At 33.2% G+C, this 7,343-nt stretch overlaps 2 non-coding genes across 2 annotated transcripts; both read left to right on the forward strand.

Annotated features, from left to right (window-relative positions):
• Window positions 1-3,762: 3,762 nt before the first annotated feature.
• TRNAS-AGA (transfer RNA serine (anticodon AGA)) lies at window positions 3,763-3,844 on the forward strand. The gene has a single exon. It is a non-coding gene; the product is annotated as a tRNA-Ser (tRNA).
• Window positions 3,845-3,938: 94 nt separating this feature from the next.
• TRNAS-AGA (transfer RNA serine (anticodon AGA)) lies at window positions 3,939-4,020 on the forward strand. The gene has a single exon. It is a non-coding gene; the product is annotated as a tRNA-Ser (tRNA).
• Window positions 4,021-7,343: the final 3,323 nt, after the last annotated feature.

Raw genomic sequence — 7,343 nt, forward strand, 5'->3', positions numbered from 1 at the left:
GTTGGTGGAGCGCACTCTTGTTTAGCACCCACCATGTCCCAAGACCATCGACAGTTGGATAGCAGTCTCATCTACAAGGTCATCTTGTCGTTGATACAGTCCAACCCATCCATCAGCATTCCTGTCCTGCAAGGTGCGGTTCGACAGAACTATCACTTCAAACCCTCCTATAGAAAGGTGTGGATGGCGAAGCAGAAGACAACTGCTCAAATCTACAGGGATTGGAAAGAGTCATACAACAAGGTGCCGAAACTACTTCAGGCACTACAAAATTATTTCCCGGGAACTATTTGTGAGCTACGGGCAGTACCGTACTACGATGGGCACCTTCTAGTACGTGACTGTAGCATGTTCGATAAAGTTTTTTTTAACTTTTCCATCATGTCTTGAGGCTTTCAAGTATTGCAAGCCGTTTGTTTCCATCGATGGCACGCATCTGTATGGCACCTCCCAATAGGGTCCCGTGGGAGCGTAGACCTAGGTGGTAAAGTATGCCACGTTCTGTAGGGTGATAGTGACCTCACCCCACGGAAGATGAAACATGTGGGTCTCCAGATGCCATCGCTCCATGAATGTCGTAATGAGGGCATTGTCGAATGTGAAATCCCTGAGAGGCACCATGTAGTCGAATTCAGCCTCCCTCAGAAACGGGACGATAGTGTCTGGTGGAGGAAGGATATAATCAATAAGTAATTTTAAAACTTTTATTGGTTCTTTTAAGTTTAACGGTCCTTATAATATCACTAAATTTTTAAATAGATTTCTATATTTTATTTATTAAATTCCTATACTGTTTTAAATTTTATAATTAGATCTTTTCAGTATAAAAATATTAAAATTAAATAAATACTTTTTTATAAATTATAAATTTTATAATTAGATATTTAGTTACATATTTTTTAGAAAAATATTTAGTTTTAATATATTTGACATAAAAGAATCTAATTATAAAATTAAAAGGAGTACAATAACTAAATTAACAAATATAAAAAATTTAATTATAAATTTAACGAAACTAAAAGAATTAAAATAGAGTTCCAAACTAATAATTATGTAGTAACAACCTAAGACAAGTGAAATAAAAGAGAGTTCTAAATTTTTACCAGTAAGTCAGCAACCTATTCCTAACTATACAAACAATATTCTAATTCTTGACGACTTCCCTAATCATGGCTACATACATACATATATTTTTATGAGATTGTATAAAATTCAACAAAACAGAATTAACCGCAAAGTTGGCTGTTCCGGCGTAATACGAAGTCTCGTTCAGCCTGTTAATATCTCTGTCGCTACTAGCTGCGCGTGCCATTGTCGTATTTATCGATTTTATAGTCAGAAAGCGGTAAAGAGAAAGTAGTTAAAAAGTTTAAACTGGTGTCCGGTCAAACGTGGTCAACGAGTTGTATATATAGTCGTCGCCCTCTCTTATCTCATTTACACTGTAAACGATATAAATTTTCACGTAAGTATTTCATTTACAGTGTAAACAAGATATACACGTATTACGTCCACGTGTCTTATCTTATTTTTACTGTAAACGAGATACGTATAAAATTATCTCGTTCACAGTATAAACGAGATAAAAAAGGGTGACGGATTTCAATAATAAATTTTTAAATTATTTATTTTAATAATTATTATATTTTTTTATTTATTAAAATAAAAAATTTCCGTTTGTAGTCCAACAATTCACCTAAAAAACGAAAATAAAAAAAAAGAGAAGTGTATAAAATTTTGTCTCAATTTTAGGTTGTCTAGTGCAATTTATGCACTTTTTTGTTACGAAAGTGACACGCTGACGTGCGTGTTTATGTGTTTCGAAATTTTTGAAACATTACCTTTTTATCTAGAAGACCGAAGTAATCTTAAGAAAGAATGATTCAGGAAATTCTTATCATTTAGGATTTAGGAACTTCTTTTACATTTCAAGCTAGCACACCATTTCGGACAATAATTCTTTATATAATCATTATATTCGTTGATTTTAATTTCTTCCACTTCTTTATAATTTTTGTCCAGCACTAAACTAAATTTCTTTCTTCCAATGCAACTCGTTTCACACACACAGAAGATCATACCTATGCTTTGCCCGTTTATTATTATTAAGATAAATTATTAAAATAATATTAAAAAATTTATTAAAAGATAAATTAAAAAAATACCAACGACAAATGATCATATAAGGTCGTCTTAGCTAGGTCCACACAAGGACTTCAATTGATACCTATTAAGGTCCAGTTACTACTATTAGGCTTTAATAATTATGCTAAATCATTATCAATGCCAAGAAACAAAAGAAATTAGTCATTATAATTAACAAAGAAATCAATATCTATGATTGACGATAATATAAAAAGTCGATGCAAATATGACTTCTGCAACTATAGATAGAATAAGTATGACAAGTTCAAAGAAAAAATGGTAGAAAAAGTAAATGAGCCAAGTACCAATTAAGTAGCTAGTTGTGTCAAAACTAATTAATAGTAAGAAAAATGAATCCCAACAATGGAATTGGAGATGCTCGAACGACAAAGCATTCATGAGTCCTTGACATCACATGTTGACAAGTAATGCATTCTTATCATCTTATGGTTGAAGTCAACTGTTCCAGTGAGTGAGTATGTCACAAAGTTTGTACGATTTTGTGAGGAATGGCCCCCAAATTGGGCCTGAGGCAGGTCGATGATTGTGGGCCCACCATTTCTTCCTTGAATACAAGATATGCAATATGTGTTCCTAATTTTTTATTTAACAGGGTTGCTGTTGGCGAATGATTTGCTATATATATAAGATAGAATTCGAACTTCTAATATTTATTTAAGTAGATTAAAAAATTGTTCATATCCTATAATCCTAACCCAAAATAAAATCAGATTCAAAAGAAACTAAAGTTCATCCAAGAAGGTGGTATCACTTACTTTGATTGAATTTTATATAGATCGGGCACAAAGACAAGTCAGTGCTACTTATTTAAATAAGTAACTAACTCTTAAGATACCTCTAATTAATTTAAAGTGTTTAGATTAGACCTCACCGCTTAAAAATGACCAAGTTTCACCTGGTTATAGAATGATTTATTTATTAATTAATTTTTGGTGTGCATAGAGTAATGACCAAAAATTTTTAAAACAAATTGTGCAACTTTCATTATAGGTTTTTTTTGTTATGCTAGTGATTGTGGGCTGAGTTCTATATTATAGTCCAATATTTACATTAATAGTAAATAAACTAAACTGAACTACTAAAAGAAATTGGGCTTTTGAATATTGCATGAGACCCATGGTATAAGAAATATTTGGATAGCAATATAGAATAAACAATTTGATATTGTCCCCAATAAATTCATCATGCAGAATACTAAAAAGGAAAACTCCACATGCAGGTACAGTAAAGAAAACATTGTTGAGAATGTGAAGTGAGTAGTTAGGATATGTTTGTTTTCATGTTCAAGGGAAGACATAAATTTTGTCCGGCATGACTAGAAATCATATGAACTTTGCCCAGGTTTGAATCCTGCTGTTCACGCTCTTAAATTTTTAATTTTTTTTAACTTTATTAATTATTACAAAATACAAAAAAATAAAATCACATATAAAACAAACATGAGGAGTGGATGTGCCGGAGTAGTTATCTGGCATGACTAGAAATTATGTGTGCTCTGCCCGCGCAGAGAATCCTGTTTGTTCACCCTTTTCCAGTTTTCATTTTTTTTATTACATAAGCCAAATAAATTTTATTTTTAAAAAATTAATATAAAAAGTGGACGTGCCGGAGTGGTTATCGGGCATGACTAGAAATCATGTGGGCTTTGCCCGCGCAGGTTCGAATCCTGCCGTTTACGTTTTTAGTTTTTGTTTTATAGGCTAAATAAATTGTTTTTATTTTTTTATTTTATAAGCTAAATAAATTTTATTATTGAAAAATTAACAAAAAATGTGGACGTGCCGGAGTGGTTATCGGGCATGACTAGAAATCATGTGGGCTCTGCCCGCGCAGGTTCGAATCCTGCCGTTCACGGTTTTTTTTTTTTTCCGCAAATCACCTCCTCTAATGTGCAAACAATAACCTTATGCTTATATACAAGAAGCTAATAAAATTTTTATTCTACCTAATTGTACAACCTATATTAACTAGAATAGACATATAAAATGAACGATTTTTTTTTTTCCGCAAATCACCTCCTCTAATGTGCAAACAATAACCTTATGCTTATATACAAGAAGCTAATAAAATTTTTATTCTACCTAATTGTACAACCTATATTAACTAGAATAGACATATAAAATGAACGATGCAACTATGGTAAATAAATAATAAATAAATGATCTAACTATATACATCTTAGTCATGCCAAATAGAATTACTATAATGGATAGCCAATTAATCATTTACAAGCTACAACACGTTCTCTTCATATTCTTCTTGTTCACGACAACGTGACAAGTTCAGCATAATTATTGAGTTGTAATTTGTAAACCACCAAACTAAAGGGGAAAAAGAAAAAAAAAATTAGAATTTAGATAGACAAATGGAATGACATAGCGTGGCGTTATTGATCATTACCTTTAATTTGTTAAAATTATAAAGTTATATTTTAGGATGAATGTAGTAAATATGTTGAGCTCTGCTAATTAACCAACCAATTAATATATTAAGATTAATTAGCAGAACCCAGCTTCAAATAAGATTATAAGAAACATTCTTCCCAAGTCCCTATAATTAATAATGAAGTATTGGATGTACACCTAACTAGGAATAGTACAAGGTCTAAAAACCGTATATAGGGATTGTAACGTGACTCAAGTCACGAGAGACTCATTGATATCTTTCACTGGGACGACCAAGTCGTTTACGTAATTCACACTTCTTCTTTTCATTACCGACCTAAAGCGCAGCATAGCTTTGCTCTTTTAATTCCTAAACATATGCTCTTAATTTCCTCTTTTTCTTTTCTAATATTAATTTTGCTTTTGCTTTTGCTTTCATGAAAATAATAATCCCATTATACTAATAGTAGTTACGTTAGGGACCTAGTAACTCTAATAATTCACTAATACCGTTTAGCTTGTCATATGTTAATCAATTTAACTATTTTTTCTAATTTTCTATTAGATTATGTTAATTATAGTCAATAGTATAAAATATATATTAGAATATAAATATATATTAAAAATAAATTAAATTGCAATGTATTTATACATATATTTTTAAATAAATATAAAAAAATTATACCATTTGATCCATCATCTTATAACTCGATTTTTATTGTGCATTATAAGTTATAACTCGGCCTTAATTATCATTCATTATGTAACCGACATCTTCATTACCGATTTAATGACCATTATTCTGACTTAATGATCAATAGTCATACCATTAATTCTATTTATCAACTCTATGCCTATAAAAGACACTATTTTCTATATACACATGATATTCTAAATATATTCTATATTCATAAAATTATTATAATATACAACACATGATAACTTCTATTACGTCTTACATTCTATATTCATAGGATTATTCTTATACCTCTTAACACTTACTAACTTAAACATTAGAGTGTCTTCTGCAGGTACCCATCCTTTATACGGACGAGCTATACACCGACTAAACACAACAAGAACAATTGACGCCGTCTGTGGGGACGAGTAAAATAATTCCTACTCCCCTCAGGTCCATAAAACTTGAATGACATTCACATTTTTGAACTAATCTCAACAATCTTATTTAAGATTTTATTTAATACCTCTTATCAAATTTTAATCTAACGTAAATTTTTATAAAGTATGTACTTTATACATTCAAATTGCTTCATTTTTACTTATCATAATATTTCACATCTCATAATCGATCAATCAACCAATCGAAAAATAAATTTGGCTTTCAATCAATCTGAAACAAAACTCAGTTTTCAATCAATAAGCACAAACTCACTTATCAATTTTGCTTACTTTTTCAAAGTTCTCTATTTATACAAGTAAAACTATATATTTTATTCAACATACTTTTGCATTTATATTTTGTGTAACTAATATTTACTAATTTATTAGTTATATTCAAACATCAATATATATTCTATACAATAATAACATATAACAACCATATCAATTGCATTTTTATTTCATTATGTATTATATTCTTATTACTTAATGATTTCGTTTATACAATTAAATGACAGTAATGATGAGTTCAAATCTTAAAATTAGATTTCATAAAAAATTAATTGTATATCAATTGTATATAACTGTTATACTATTCACTTTATGCTATTAACTTTTATGTTACTATTTGTTTAATATAAAAAGTTAAGCAAAAACACATGCAAATATTCAAAATTTACTATTATTGCACGAGAAATATTCTTCGTCATATTATAACTGCTAGAAACATTATACTATATGTATAAATCAATAACTGTTGTCTTATTTTATTATCAAATTAAAGCATGTCCTACAAAACAAAATTCAGATATTCACATTTGGCATGTATGACATTCATATATGTTGTCTTCTTCTCTACAATTATCAACTTTCAAGGTATATTTTTTTTAGGGGTAAGTACGATTTTGGTCCCTTAAGTCTAGTGCCAGAATCGAATTCGTCCCTCTTGTTATTTTGCCATTAAAGTCGTCCTTAATGTTTTTTTTCGTATTAAAATCGTCCTTTTTATTTTTTTTGGACAAAAATACCCTCACCACTACCAACATAATTACCTCCTCCACCAACAGCACCACCAACACCACCACCAGCACCACGACCACCACCAACAGCACCACCACAACCTCCCCCTCCCCCTCCCACCCCCGCCTCCCACCCCCACCTTGCACACTCACCGCTATCCCCACAACCCACGGCATCCCCACCCCACCACTCCCACCACCACCCCCACCCTGCACCCTCACCGCCACCCCCCACAACTCACTGCACCGCCACACCCACCACTCCCACCTCCATGCCCACCCCCACACCGCACCCTCACCGCCACCCCACACAACCCCGACATCCCCACCCTCACTCCCATCCCCACCCTCACTCCCATCTCCACCCTCCCACCCCCGCCCCTACCGTGCACCCTTACCACCCCCACCCCGCACCCTCACCCTCACCGCCACCCCTACAACCCACGGCACCACCACAACCCATCCCACTCCTCCACCCCCACCCTCACCGCCACCCCCCATCGCCAGTCCCGCCTCCCCTTCCCCCCACTCCCACCCCGCGCGTCTTTCCCCCACCCCCACCCCCACCCCCACCCCGCATCCCCTCTCCCTCCCCGTCTCCCCTTCCCCCCACCCCCAAACAGAAACAGAGAAACACAAAGCCAGAGAAACAGAA

Source organism: Arachis ipaensis, chromosome B8 (assembly GCF_059453495.1).
Source record: "Arachis ipaensis isolate K30076 ecotype BB chromosome B8, ASM5945349v1, whole genome shotgun sequence".
Lineage (NCBI taxonomy): Eukaryota > Viridiplantae > Streptophyta > Magnoliopsida > Fabales > Fabaceae > Arachis > Arachis ipaensis.